At 34.7% G+C, this 16561-nt stretch overlaps 1 protein-coding gene across 1 annotated transcript in view; it reads left to right on the top strand.

Annotated features, from left to right (window-relative positions):
• Positions 1 to 1412: 1412 nt before the first annotated feature.
• The window catches only part of LOC150094295 (ralBP1-associated Eps domain-containing protein 2-like), a 275338-nt gene continuing 260189 nt past the window's right edge, over positions 1413 to 16561 (top strand). Inside the window, exon 1 of the mRNA XM_090412058.1 lies at positions 1413 to 1499. The gene's annotated coding sequence lies outside the window, so the exon portion shown is untranslated. The remainder of the gene's footprint in view (positions 1500 to 16561) is intronic.

Below are 16561 nucleotides of genomic sequence, written 5' to 3' on the forward strand. Positions count from 1 at the left end.
TGAAGAATTGCATGCGAAAAAGCTTTGCTCAAGATCGGTGCCGTGCTTGCTCACAGCAGATCAAAAACTCACTCGCATCAAAATCTCTGAACAGTGTTTGGAGCGTTTTAACAAGAATAGATTTGATTTTGTGCGTCGATTTATTTCCATGGATGAGATTTGGATTCCCGGTTACGCACCAAAATCCAAACAGTAGTCAAAACAGTGGACAGAAGCCGGTTGTTCAGCGCCAAAGAAGATAAAGCCGCTTCCATCAGCAGGAAAGGTCATGGTATTGGTGTTTTGGGATGCTAAAGGCATTTTGTTTATTTATTATCTTGTAAAGGGTAAAACAATAACCGGGGAATATTTTTCCGATCTTTTAACCAGACTAGACGAAAAAATTCGTGAGAAGAGACCCGGTTTGCAGAAGAAAAAAACATCTTTCACCAGGACAATGCACCTGCCCACAAAGGTATTTTGGAAATGAGAAAATTAAGAGATATGCACTATGAATTGTTGGAACATCCACCTTATTCCCAGATTTGGCCCCCCCCCCCCCTCTGACTTCTATCTCTTCCCGAAACTAAAACTCTTCTTTGCTGGTCAGCATTTTTCATCAAAGCAAGAGGTGATTTAGCTGTAGAGGGGGATTTTGCAGATATTACCTAGAACTACTACAGAGACGAGATAATTAGTCTTAAGGGAGATTATGTTGAAAAATAAAAATAATTTTGAAATTATAAATTTTTTTTTCATTGTTTGGCCGAGAACTTTTCAGACCACCCTCGTATAAATCCCAATCCGTCCAACAATAAAATATTCTTATATACGAGGTACTGTACCAGAAACCTTCTCTAGAATGCTCGATCATATCAATGAATAACCAATAACTTACAATCAGTTACACACATATACAGGTAAATCGGCCATGAAAGCACGCAGTTTACAGACAGAAAAAAAAAAAAAACGTTTTTGGTCGTGACGGGAGGTAGTTGGGGTGGATGGAGAGTTAAGTAGTAGGGGAGAATTATGCCGTGTGCTTACTGGAAAAGAGTGGAGTGTCCTTCCGCTATGAGTCTTTGGACTCCTTGGAGGTGCCATAATAATAATAATAATCAGGAAAAAAAAAAGTCAGCTAACGCCTTTTTATTCTCATATATAGGGAGTAGGCGAGGCCGTTTAGCTCTATCGTCCAGTGTCATGTTTGCTGATTTTTTACGAAATATCCAGTGTGTGAAATAGCAAGTCTACGATAATGCTTATTTTTTTAAAAAAAATAAGTAAAAATAAACATATATCATTTTATATATCATATGACATATATAAATTTCATATACCTTGAAAAGCACTCTAAAGAGGTCGCGCAGGTGGAATCCACATGATGCGAATAGCATAGAAACGTGTTTGACGTATTTATTCACGTTATAGGACTTTGTTTACATTATTTTTTTCTTTTTTTATTTCGAAGGTAGAAGTGCTAAAATTTGTATTTATATGTATGTGTGGGATAAACTGAGGTGAGCGAATATTTTTTCATATTTTTTATTTAAAGGAAATGGCATAGTATATATTAAAGATTTGTGTATGTGCGAAAGCTAAACAACTTTCTGTTTACTGATTATTCAATATGAAGTAAAATTTGCTTGTTTTAGCTTTTCACTTTTATTATTATTTTTTATTTTACATCGAAATACTTCATTGTATACTTTCATTAAGTTAATTCAGTGGAATTTTGGTATAGGAAAAAAATTGCAATGTTTTTAATTCAAGAATTTAATCATGAGGGCCTAATGAGATTTAGTAAACATCTTGAGAACAGATATTTAGATGTTTCTTGAGTAATTGGTGTGTGGAGATGTTGGGTTGGGGAGGAGGATTATGTTCTAGTTGTGATATTCAGTAAGCATCCAGAGAACAGAAATTTAGATGCTTCTTAATTATTTTATTTATTTATTATTATTTTGTTTTGTGAAGATAGAGATAACGATGCTTTAGATAATAGCACGTTTTTGAGTCATTTGATTTCTGAAAGTTGTTCATTGCGATAAAAAAAAAAAGTATTATCGTTAAGGTTAAAAAAGTACGAAACCATCAGCAGAGAAAGAAGCAGGAAATCAAGAATTATACATAATTTGTTTCCTTCACATTAATGAACCAGTATATATTATTGTGCGAAATTGTTTCTGTATATAATAGGTTTCATAAGTTAAAATGTCACATACTAGACTGTTGATTTTCCCAAATGAAAATGAAATGCATATAATTTATCACCATCATATATCCCACATCATCTTACTTCCCATTTCACATATAAAATTTCTTTAGTCTGGCATACCGAACATTAAAAACCTGAAAATAAATCCCATTATTTTTGCATTTTTTGATGATTATAGAATTGCATGATGATCATGATATTTGATAATCTGATTCCCTTGTTTGTCAGATTTCTTGATAATTTTTTGATGTGAAAGAAGGAACATATCAAGGTGGAATGTTCATTATTTCATGTATCATAAGGGGTGATATGCAGAGATCATCACAACTTTGGAAAATGGCACAGCAGTTTGAATTTCCATTTAATAGATAATACATTTGGATTTTGATAAATGAATGTTATTATTATATGGGCACTTTCTTGGAGTCCAAAGACTCATAGAGGGAGGTCTATTAAAAATAAATAAATAACAAAAAAAAAACATTAATCAACAATTATCAATACCTGTACAATATCTGTCATATTTTGCCAAAGTACACACAACTGATTCTGGCAATCTGTTCCACTCATTCACTAATCTGCAAGCAAAAAATCTAGTCCTCAAGCCTCTATTAATCACACTCTTACTCAATTTCTATGAATGACTTCTAGTTTTCCTGATATTATTCATCGACCAAAATATTTCCTCCTAAGCAACTCATGTGATTCTGTCATATAAGTTGTCACTCTGTCATTGAACCTCATTGCCCAAGAATGATAACAGACTAAAAGGAAACGTTTTGTCCAAATCAATCACACAAAGATGAAGAATTGGGCACCTTCTGCCAGCAACTAAAAGGGCATTCTAATAGTGATGGGAGAATTCAAGGCCAATATTGAGATTTTCATCAGACATGAACGATATGATGGGTAAATTTGGAGTAGATGAAAGAAGTGAAAGATTCCAGGAATTCTGCAAAATAACAGTCTGTGTATTTCAAGCACCATACATGCTTAAAAACTACATTGATTAAAATTAACTGTAAATATTCAATCGGAAATGTAAGAATATTAAAGAAACTGGACTTTGTTTCTGACCATGAATTACTAGCTGCAAAAGTTGAAATTGACTTAGTTTAAGTCCGCATGGTTAACCAAGTGGCTATTTGCTTCGCAACCTTATGCCTTGGAAAGGAGTGTCGTGGGCTCGATTCCTAGGATCTTTTTCAGACATAGCCAAGTTAGTCAGTCTTGGGCATGGACTGCGTGGTTTTTCTCCCCAGTTTATCTGGGGGGGGGGTTATCCTGACAGCAGGCAAACAAGCCTTGAGAACTCAACACTTCTACAGACATAGGATATACCGAGAAGCATAGGACTAACCACCTTATCCTTGAGTAAGGTTGCAGTTAAATGAATAGAAAACCTTTGACACCACAGCTAAAAGAGAGGAAGAAGACATTAGTGTTTTTAAATTGAAATTTAAAAACAGCAGGCCAAAGACCTTAAGTAAATAATACTAATATAACATGATTAATATTAACACTAAGTTAGTGTTAAAAAAAAAAAAAAGCAAAAATGTGTGAAGAAGCGAATATAAAGAATGATAGATGCTATATAAAACTATAAAAGAATTATCAGAAATAATTTAAAAGAGGCCACTAAAAATGAGACTGAAATGTTAATTTTAAACATAATAAAGGAATATTATCAGATTTATATAAATCAAGTGGATTTTAAATCCAGCATTATTTCAAAGCTGAATGTAGAAACTATGCAAGTTTCTTAATGAAGTTGACCAGAGAGCTTACAGAAATACACTCGCATTTACAACTTGCACTACCTCAGACCATATAGAAGGCATAGGCACTTTAAGTGTCTATATTTTCGCCTTTTATTGCTCCATTTTTCGCTGACCTGACAGCTGTTTCAAACTGGTTGGTTGCGAGACCAGTGAAACCTTATCAAAATGGACCTATAAAAGGCGAATATATATAGATGCTTAAAGCACCTATGCCTTCTATATGTCTGCGCGAGGGCACCTCGTAGATGCCAGCAAACGAATGTATTCCTGTAAGCTCTCTGGTCAACTTCATTACAAAACTTTCATAGTTTCTACATTCGTTTCTACATTCATCTTTGAAATAATGCTGGATTTAATATCCACTTGATTTATATAATTGTTCATTGCTGAAATGACATCTTTTGGCTCTTTATTTTAGTGAATATTATCAGATACTTTTTCAGAGAGAACAAAAACTATCTGTAATAAAAGAAGAAATTTTGAATGTAGTAAACCAAATGAAATTGTTTAAAACACCTTCTAGAGATGAACTGCCTACTGAACTATGGAAATATGGATGGGCATACCAGCTATTTTAACCCAACACTGCACACTGGTGAAATTTAAGATGACAAAAACTAGAATCATAATACAAATATTCAGCAAAGGAGATAAGCAAAGGTGCTAAAATTATAGGCCTATAACATTACAAAGTCATTGCTACAAAATCTACACACATAATCAGAATAAGAATTCAGATCTTTATTACTGATGATTATAAACATGCCAATGCTCCAATAAAAATGTGCACAAATTCACATGGAGAGAAGAGGCAAGGAATAAGAAAAGTCTCATTGACTATGTTATTGTTGATAGTGACGTTTTCTCCCTGGTGCAGGACACCAGAGTGTACAAAGGATTTGAAATTGGAAGTGATCACCATTTAGTCTTGAGCAGGATAAAATTGAATTTCATATTGAAAAGAAGAACATATAAGAAAGTTTTAAAGTGAATAAAAGTTGAGCAGCTCTCAGATGTGAACTGTAGACTAAAATACACAAACATGATTGAAGAAAAAATGAAAGAGTTTGAGAACAGCACCCAAACCTTGGAGATTCAGTGGCAAGCCCTGAAGAAAACACTGATTGATTCAGCCAGAGAGGCATGTGGTGAGGTTGTCTGTAAGGATAGAAAAATAGAGAAGAGAAAAATAGAGAAGAAAGCATATCGAAAATTCCTGGCAAATAAGTCAGCTTGTGCTCTTAGAGAATACACAGACAAATGTAAGAAAGCTAAACAAAAGTCATGGGAGGACTTTGGTAAGAACATAAAAAATAAATATCAAGAAGGTGGCAAGATATTCTGGAGGTTGTTGAATAAGCTCAGAAATGAAGAAAAGAGTGCTGTGAAAGGAATTAGAGATGATAAAGGTGACATGAAAACAGGAGAAAATGATATCCTTGAAGTATGGACTAATTACTTCGAAAAATTGCTAAATGAAACAAACAGTGATGTCAGCACAGTGGTAAAAAACACTGACCAGGCATGAGTCAGGAACCATACTTGAAGAGAAATGATAGAAATGACCAAAGACAGCAGCAGATGGTGATAATTTTTTCATCTTCATCACAAATTCCTTAAGGGGTGTACAGCATATTGCGATGATACTACATGAAAAACTTACATCTTTAATAACTTCCTATCAACGGTTTCCCTCCAAATTAATATGTTATCTGCCAAGACTCCATCATTATCAGAGCTTATATTTCTGCCTTCTAAAGCACTTTTTTACTCAGTTATATTAATTAATCAATTAATTAATATATTAATTTAATCAATTAATCTCAATTAACTTAATCAATTTCAATTAATTTAATCAATTCACCTACATCTTGGTTTTCCTTTGGGTCTTTTTCCAACCAATGTAGCAAAGAACACATATTTTGCTAATCTTTCCTTTCCTGTTCTGTTTACATGTGACCATACCACCCGAGATTAGCTCTGCTGACATATTCCTGGATGCCCACAATATCAAGTTGTTTCCTGATATCCTGATTTTTAATATGACACATTTAATATGACTGTTTTTTCATGGGGGCACTTAACTAGTCACTTGCAAGATGAGAAAGAAGAAAAGTTCATTAGCATTTTAAAATTTTAGACATCTTTTAAAAATTGATAAACTTGCTGTATTATCATTCCTTCCATTCAGCTGACTAAAATGTATGCTGAACTATAAACTTCACATAAGAAAATGTTTCATTCCAACTTCAAGCTCCTGTGGTTTTCTTTATCCATTTTAATGATTTTGGTATAACTAAAACATAATTATGAAGGTAAAAATTAATTATTTATTTATTCAGTTACATACTTGCATAACTTCAGGAATAAAATCCTTTTTCAATTTCAAAACATATAACTAGCAGGATTATTTTTAATAGATAAAACTGACATTAAAGGAATTGTTATTGAACTTGATAGTGCAGATCATGTTAGTTAACGCACACACACATGCTTTATTGTTTATGTAAGATATAAAGTATGCAGTGTAATGTCTCTCATAATTTAGTTCAGTGAATTTTGGGTCTTTTTTGTAGGCTGATCATAATTAGTGTAAAATAAAACCTTAATTTTTTTATTGCATTGTGTCATTTAGGTTTCTTTACATCTCAGATGTCGGCTGTAGACTAAAATACACAAAGATTATTGAAGGAAAAATAAAAGGGTTTGAGAACAGGAACCAAACCTTGGAGATTCAGTGGCAAGCCTTGAAGAAAACCCTGATTGATTCAGCTAGAGAGGCATGTGGTGAAGTTGTCTGCAAGGATAGAAAACTTAGAACTCCATGGTGAACACAGGAAGTTAAAGAGGCAGTGAAGGAAAAGAAGAAAGCATATCAAAAGTTCCTGGCAAATAAGTCAGTTTGTGCTCTTAGAGAATACAGAGACAAATGTAAGAAAGCTAAACACTGTGTAAAACTAGCTAAACAAAAGTCATGGGAGGACTTTGGCAAGAACATAGAAATTAAATATTAAGAAGGTGGCAAAATATTCTGGAGGTTGTTGAAGAAACTTAGGAATGGAGGACAGAGTGCTGTAAAAGGAGTTAGAGATGATAAAGGTGAAATGAAAATGGGAAAAAAAGATTTCCTTGAAGTATGGAGTAATTACTTTGAAAATTTGCTAAATGAAACAAGCGGTGATGATTGCACAGTGATAAAAAAAACACTCAACAGGCATGCAGTCAGGAATACATATCCATACTTGAAGTAGAAAAAGCCATCAAAGGCTTGAAATGTGGAAAGGCAGCAGGATCAAATGATATTCGACCAGAAATGCTGAAGTATGGTGGTATAAAAGTCTTACAGTGGCTGCACTGCATAGTTCAGAATGCCTGGACAGAGGGACAAATTCCCAATGATTGGAGTAGAGCTCTCATAGTACCTATATATAAAAAGGGAAATAAAACTGAATGTGAGAATTAGAGGTATATCCCTATTGAGTGTTCCTGGTAAGATATATGCAAGTATACTTGAGAAACAGTTGAGAAGAATTGTGGAAGAAAAGCTTGGTGAAGAACAAGCTGGATTCAGGCCAAATAGAGGCTGTCAGGATCAGATCTTCACTTTACGACAAATAGTTGAGAAATCATGGGAATATAACACAGATCTGTATTTAAGTTTTGTCGATTTTGAAAAGGCATGGCATATGAAAAGGTGACAAGAGAGAAGCTATTCAATACGCTACAGTTATATGGTGTCAATGGGGCATTATATCAAGCAATACTTAGTCTTTATTTGAGTTGTAAGTCGGCAGTTAGAATTGAAGGAAATACAGGAAGATGGTTTAATGTTAAATCTCATGTGAGACAAGGATGTATGTTATCCCTGCTGTTATTCATTATCTATATGGATCACATTATGAAGGAAAGTGGTATTAAACATGATATCAAAATTGGAGATGTTAATGTCAGCTCTTTGCTTTATGCAGATGATGTTATACTTCTAAATAAATCCGCAACAAGTCTGCAAGATTCTCTGACTAAATTGAATAACTGTTGTAATAGATATGGTATGAAGGTCAGCAATAAAAAGACAAAGACAATGAAAATAGGCAGAATCACTGAAAATGTCAACTGTGTTGTGAATGGAGAACCTGTGGAACAAGTAAAACATTTCAGCTACTTAGACGCGATTTTTAGTGAAGATGGTAAATTAAATATGGAAATAGACAACAGAATCAACAAAGCTGGTATGGTGGGAAGTCAATTGAATAAATTCATATGGAATAAGAAAGAAATTAGTCAGAACACTAAATTAGCTGTATACAAGACAGTGTTCAAACCAGTTTTAACTTATGGATCTGACAGCTGGGTCAGAAGTAAAACACTTGACCAAAGACTAGAGACTGCAGGTATGAGAGTCCTGAGAAAGATTAGAGGCGTGAACAGATGACATCAATGGCAATATCATATTAAAAACGAGGATATTAGGAAAGAACTTGACATTGTCAGCATCTAGGAATGCGTTAGTAGAGCTAATCTCAGGTGGTATGATCATTTAAACAGAATGGGCGAAGAAAGATTGGCAAAACAAGTGTTGTCGTCAGGTTGGCAGGAAAACAACCCAGAGGAAGACCATGATATAGGTGGATTGATATGGTAAAAAGTGCCTTAGAGGACAGAAATATAAGATCTGATAATGTTGGTGTCTTGACAAGTAACAGATTGATTTGGAGGAAAATTGTAGGTAGGAAGTTAGTAATGATGTAAATTTTTTATGTAGTACTATCATATCCTCTACATCCCTTGAAGGTACATGGCAGAATTTGATGATGACGATGATATATCATTCTTGTTAGTTTCCGAACTATCTGATTTTTTCCCCCCATTTATGTATGATAAGCCAGACCTGATTTCTGTGCCTTTTTTTTTTCTCTCTTTCTTAGTATCCTTGATACTGGATGTAATGGATGTCAATTCAGTGTGGAAAAGTGTAAAGTTATGCATTGTGGGATTAAAAGATTATCAGCTGTGTACTACATTGATGGAATGGTACTCCAAGAGATTGATGAGGCTAGGGACTTGGGGGTGTTGGTGGATAGGGAGATGAAGTTCAGGGGATACATTGCTAAGGTGTCCAAGATTGCACATAGGATTACTTGGTTATTGAGGAACACACTAACATCCAGAAATAAAGAGGTTATTATACGATCTCATATGGAGGTAGCAGGGCTTTCCCTCTCAGTTTTTCATCCTGCATACAGACAAATCAGCCCTTCAGAATACATGCAATTTACAGACAAAAAACAAAACAAAACTAGCTGTGGTGGGCAGTAGATGGCACTGATGTTGTTGATTTGTGGTAGAAGTTCGGTGTAGTGGTGGAGACAGTAAGTTGTAGAGAATAGGTGTCCTCCTGCGATCAGTTTTTGGACTTTGAGGTGTCAGGAATAATAATAATTATTCCCCTTTATAAGGCGTTGATACTTCCACATTTGGATTACTGTTCTTAGGCCTGGTCACCTGGATTCCTTGGAGATGAGGAGGTTGTGGAGAGGGTTCAGAGGAAAGTGACTAAATTGGTGAGCGATATAAAAAATTGAGAGCTTGTGGATTGCAGAGGTTAGTTGATAGGCAGAGAAGAGGGATATGATAGAAACATTTAAATTGCTAAAAGGTTTTTATAAGATTGATGCAGGGGAAATGTTTCAGCTGTGTGATAGTGATGGAAGAACAAGAGGTCATCCTTGAAATTAAGGAAAAATGTGGTTAACAAGGGTGTGAGAACGAGGTTATTTGACTGGAGGATGGCGAATGAGTGTAATGCATTGACTGACTCAGGTGCGAGTTCTTCGTCTGTAAATGAATTCAAAAAGAGATATGATAGATATTGTTTTGATAGTTTGGATCTCCCGCGATGAGTCTACTGACTCCATGGAGATACCCATAATAATAATAATAATAATATTGTTATCTTCAGAAATTTCCAGGGAGTCAAATATTTATCAGTGAAGTCCACACATCATCCATACCAGCTTTTATACCTTCTCTTAAATTTCTTTGTTCTAGTTGTTGGAAGTTTTTTTTCCACTTGGTTATACTATAAATTAACGATAACAAGAAATTATATACTTGGTTTAATCCTTTATCCAAGTGTAAGCAAACAAAGTTTGTGGCTGAAGTATTTTCAGGACTTGGGCAACTCGTATATAGAAGCTAATGACTTCACATCACTTGCCTTAGTATCCCATAATGCAAATCACATATCCTTATGGATATGTATAATACTATGCATTATGGGATTTTTCCACTTAGTTATACTTTAAACTAAAGATACAAAGAAATTATTTACTTGAATAAAGAATTATCCAAATCTTGGATAAAGAAGTATTTTAATAATAAGGGAAACAAATTTGTGGGTGAATGGAATGCATTACTGGAATAATGTTGTCAATGCAAGGAGTGTTACGGATTTATTGTCAACAGGATAAAGATGTTGCCAATTGAATGAACTTCCCATGATGAATCTTCTGACTCCATGGAGTGTGTGATAATAATAATAATTTGTTCCATTTTATCGTCATACAGAAGTATTCCTCACTTATTGTCCATGTTTCTACAGAAATATAATATAGAGAAAAGTAGACCAAATTGAGCATTTAATTTTTAAACTCGTTCTGCTTATTTCTTTTGATATTAATATATTTTTCATTTTGTAAAAAGTGAAAAGTGAAGTTTGCAATTTCCATGTTACATCCAGAAGCGGTGCTAGGGTCTTTGGTGCCCGCATGCAATTTCTATCTAAGTGCCCCTGTAACGATCCAGGTGTGTGTGGTTCTGCAGGCACGAAGGGGGCGGTGCCCCCATCGTAGCGGCGCTCACATGCTCTGAATGCCTGCTTCCGCTAGTTCTGGTTACACCTATTACTTGCATTTTCCCTTCTCTGTAATTAAATGTCCTAAATAAGTGTAACATTGGACTTGTTCCATAATTTTGTTTTCTACTCTGATTTTTTAACTTTGGTGTAGGTTTTTCTCTGCTTACTGTTATAATTAGCTTTTTTTAGAATTTCATGCAAGTCATATATTTTACTCTGTATATTTATTTGCTCTTTTAAGTTTTGCAAGTTAATAGATCATCAATACAGTGTCATCTGATAAAGATTATTTATATTTTTTACTTCCTAGTTCTTTCCCATGTTCTCCAAAATTTCTTTGCTGCAGATTAAATAGAAGAGGAAAAAGCATACAACTCTGCATGACACCTTTTTGTATTTGGAAAGTTTGACTGTTCATTATTGATTTTTATATTTGCAGTTTGGTGTTCCAGTGTGTGTGTGTGTATATGTGATATCATTCCTTACTGTTCTTTTCTTTATTAATGTTTGTATTAATTTCTTATGGCGAACAGCATCAAATGGTTTATCATCATCATCATCATCATCAAATTCCTGACATTTACCCTCAAGGGGTGTACAGAATATGATAGTACTAATGAAAAATTTACATCATTACTAACTTCCTACCTACAATTTTCTACCAAATCAATCTGTTACCTGTCAAAGCTACAACATTGTCAGATCTTATTTTTGACTAAATAGCTTAAGGAAATTACAACGTATACTAGGATATATATTAAAATAAATTTTAATACACTTCCAATATTTCGGGTCTTTGGCGCCCAAAAGAAGGTCTTCTGATGTTTCCCAAATTTGGGAAACATCAGAAGACCTTGCTAGTGGACACCATCAGGGCTTTTAGGAGAAAGAATAGCTTCCTGCTTCGTCCTCATTTACTGTTTTTTGTGCTTGCCTGCAGGTGCCTTGCTTTTAAGTTCCTGTGAAAATGACATCGTGACGTTGCTGAAATATTGGAAGTGTATTAAAATTTATTTTAATGTATATCCTAGTATACATCGTAATTTTCTTAAGCTATTTAGTAAAAATGCATAACCAACGTCTAAGCCTTTCCACAAGAATGTCAGATCTTATATTTATAATATCTATCTTCTAAGGCACTTTTTACCGTATCAATCCACCTATATCTAAGTCTTCCTCTGGGTCTTTTTCCTACCAACCTGACAGAGAACACTTGTTCGGCTAATCTTTCCTCACCCATTCTGTTTAAGTGACCATACCACCTGAGATTAACTCTGCTAATGCATTTCTGGATGCTGACAATGTCAAGTTCTTTCCTAACATCCTCGTTTTTAATATGATATTGCCATCGATGTCATCTGTTCACGTCCCTAATCTTTTTCGGGACTCTCATATCTGCTATTTTTCATATCAAATGGTTTATTATAATGATAAAACAGTGATAATCACCTTTCTGCATTTCCTGATGTTGAAACTACACTCTCTTGTTCCTCTCTTTTTCATAAATCCATTTTAGACATCCATTATTTTGTTTGCTGATTTGTAACAGTAGTTTTATTACACACCTTATTACATTTATTTGTCTATGACCTTTACATTCAGCTGCCCCAGCCTTCTTTTGGGATATAGAATTTCTGATTTCATCAGGAGCATATCTGATATATATATATATATATGGTTAGTTTCCTTAGCTGTTCTATTCAATTTTCTTCTAGGGATTTTAGTATTTCTTTAGTAATGTCATTTTGATCCTGTGCCTTCCCTATCTTAATTTGCTATATAGCTCTTATTAGTTCTTTTAGTACTGAAGGACCATCTTCAAGTTGTTGAACTCTTGTATTATCTCCCTCACTCTTCTCATCTCTGAAAAGATCTGGTCACCTTTCTTAATTTCTTCAGCTTCAAATAATGTTTTGCCATTATTGCTGTTGATTGAAAAGTTCTGTGGATCATTCATTTTGTTCATGATTTCTTTTATTTTTTTGGTATATCTCTCAATTTTGTTGTGTTATTTCTAGGTCTTTTATTTCCTTGTACTTATCATTAAGCTGTTTCCTTTGGCCTCTATGCATGCTCTCCTGATTATGTTGTTTAAAGATTTATATTCTGCTTTATGTTTTTGCTTGTATGGATTTCACATACTTTCATTCATTCATGGTGTTTCTGAATGTTCTTGGTAATAGTCACAGGTAGCATCTTTAATAGTATCCTTGAAATTTTCCATCCTTTTACTATCTTCAGTTTGTTTTCAGTTTCCATTTTATGTTATAAATGAAACTTTCTAATGAATTTTTGTTATTTGTTAATTTTTGTTGCATACACAATTATTTTTGATTGTAATTTTTATGTAATTGAAATCCAAAAAAAGGTTCTTTATTTCTGTTGTTAATGTATTTTAGTCTTTTAATTTTGAAACAATTTGAATGTGATCTCTATCTTCTCCTGGATAAATTTTAGTTTACACAGCACCATTTCCACATCTTTTAATAATCGTTATATAGTCAGTCTAATTTCTGATTTTATCATCTGGGCTTTCCCAGGTGTAGTAATCTCTTTGGTTATTGAAAGAAGGTATTTGTTATTAGTGGATCATTTGCTCACAGAACTCGGCCTTGCATCTCTGTCATTCATGTCATCAAGTCCGAATTTATCAGTTATTGGGCACATGCTTATTCATATGAATTCCACTGTAAAAGCGGGGTTCACATGAATCCCACTTAAGACTCCCATAATGATCAGGATATCATCTTTCTTTATTTGTTTTATAATCTTTTATAACTCTTTAATCCCTTCATCATAATGGCTGTTAGTAGGAGCTTATATCTGAAGGATATCAATGTCAAAATGCTTTCCTGCAACTGTGAATATGATTATTATTATTATTACAGGCTACTCCATGGAGTCCTTAGACTTATCGAGCGATGCCCTAAACATCATGTCAAGCGCTATCCAACATTTGAGCAGTATCTATCGTACTTTGCTTTGAACCCATTCACAGTCATGGCACCCCAACAGACTTTGGCAACCTATTCAACTCATTCGCCACTCTTCAAGCAAAAAACCTAGTTCTAACACCCTTGCTAATTACACTCTTGCTTAGTTTCCATGGATGGCCACTAGTTTTCTCACCACCAGACCTCTTCTGAAAAATATCCTCTGAATTAATCTCATAAAAATCCTTCAGTAATTTCTATGCCTCAATCATATCACCCCCTTTTCTACCTGCCAACCAATTTCTGTAACCCACAAATCTTCAGTCTGTTCTCATAAAGGTTCATTTCATAGACCTGATGCCAATCTTGGAACTCACCTCTTCATCATTTCCAAAAACTCAGATGACCAGATCTTCATTCAGTAGTCAAAATGGGCTTATCAAGGCTTGAGAAAAAGGAGTAATAACCTGTTTGTCTCTGCTCATCAAAGTATTCTTCAGTAACCAAGTAATTTGATGAGCTGCTTTAGCCACTTTCGCTATATGCCCTCTAAACTTTAACTCTCTATCCACTAACACTTCCAAATCTCTGGCTTTGTCAATTTCCTGAAGTACATTGATGGAACTGTATACCACAGTTCCATCAGTGTGGTGTACAGCTGGTAAGCTTTTCACCCCAAAATGCATAACCTTATACTTTTCTACATTCAGCTGACATCTGAGATAGATGTTGAAAGCTTTTCTACTTGGTTATACTATAAATAAAAAGATGCCAAGAAATTATATTCTTGGTTTAAGCCTTATCCATGTGTAAGCAAACAAAGTTTGTGTGTGAAGTAACTTCATGACTGAGCAACTCATATATAGAGGCTAATGACTTCACATCATGTCTATTAATATCCCATAATGCAAATCACATATCCTTATGGACATGTATAATGCTATGCATTATCGGCAGGGTCACTACCCAGACTGGTTTCGACCTTTATTGAGGTGGAACAGCATGTTTAAAACCTCCGAAATTCCAAAATGTTAGAAATGGTGACCTTTAAAAAGGCCACCATCTGGTATCTGCAAACTTGTCAGGCCCCCAAAGGGTCATTGTCTGGAATCTGTCAAGCTCTATCTTATACCCAAGCCGAACCTCATCCCAGCACAACCAGAGACAAGTCTGCTGCTGTGCCAATCATTCATTCTGCAAAGTGGCAGACAAGCCACCAGAGCACTGGCTTACTATTCTTTTTGGTGAACAAGCAGACACCTCAAGAGAGCAAAGGCTCTCTACTCTTGCAGAATCACACACCTCGGTGGGAGCCAGATCCAGAAATGATACAAGATTGAAGTAATGCAGAAGTCATACTTCCATATACAAGTAGCCAAAAGTGCCACACCTTATTACTAAAATACTCTAGATTAGAGATAGATGTTGAAAGTTTTTCAGCTTGGTTATACTATAAATTAAAGATACCAACAAATTATATTCTTGGTTTAACCCTTTATCCAAGTGTAAGCAAACTTTGCAGGTGAAGTAACTTCAGACTGGGCAACTCATATATAGAAGCCAATGACTTCACATCACTTGCCTTAGTATCTCCTGGTCTGTGTCTAGGTAGTGACCCTTCCCATAATGCATAGCATTATGCATATCCATAAGGATATGTGCTTTGTATTATGGGATACTAAATCAAGTGATGTGAAGTCATTAGTTTCTATATGCAAGTTGTCCAGTCGTGAAGTTATTTCATATGCAAACTTTGTTTGCTTACACATGGATAAAGGGTTAAACCTAGAATGTAATTTCTTGGCATCTTTAATTTTTAGACTGACATCTATTCTCCTTTGCCCAGACTACAGTCTATCCAAATCATCTATTAACTGTTGCTCTACCCAACTTTGCATCAACGGCAAACAACTGAACAGTTCCCCTCAGATCCTTTATCATTAATATTCAAATTAAACAGCAGTGGCCCAAGAACAGAGCCCTGTGGCATGCCACTAGTCACAGTCCTTCTTGTGGACTCAACTATTCTCTGATATATCTCCATCAACTACTTTCTTATCCACCTCACCAACCCTATATCCATCACCCCTTTTGTGCTGCAGTTTGTTGATTAGAATTCCATGTGGTAGTCCTGTTAAAGACTTTTGCAAAGTCATTCTGTCACTTATGGGTCAGTATCCAAGAATATTTTTAAAAATTCTTTTTTCATCATGATTCCAACACCACTTATGAATTGTTTATCTCCTGAATATAGTTAAAGTTACTCATTTCAGTGTTTCCATTTCCTTTCCATCTTAATTGTCTGTATTCGTATTTGACATCTCTTCATTAAATTCTCAAGTTTCTTAGTTTGGTGTAATATTCTGACAACCCATTTGTCAGAACTCGAGTACTTGTGATTTTCAGATGAAATGGATCCAGTGACTATCCTGATGCCTTTGAGATATCTTGATAAATCATAATATTGGAGTTCATCTTATGCTTCTCGTTTTCATCATTTTCTTTCCTGAAATTGTATACAGCAGAGTAGGAGTTTCTCAATTTCTTCTTCATGAGTCAAGTTCTTCAACCTGTTATCTATAATGTGCATTAAAAGATATGATAATGAAGCTATAATCTCTTCTATTTTGCACCCTTATGACCATAACGATAATGCTGATTGTGACTAAATCTACAGTCTAAGTCTAGAATTGAGCCTTCCTGACATTATTTGTCTTCTGTCTGAAGTCAGGACTGATAAGAACTGAATTGAAGCACCTATTAGGATTTCACTGTTGCCCAAGTAAGCCAGATT

This window comes from Typopeltis vanoorti, chromosome 22, assembly GCF_054136105.1.
Source record: "Typopeltis vanoorti isolate ZY-2024b chromosome 22, IOZ_Tvanoo_1.0, whole genome shotgun sequence".
Lineage (NCBI taxonomy): Eukaryota > Metazoa > Arthropoda > Arachnida > Uropygi > Thelyphonidae > Typopeltis > Typopeltis vanoorti.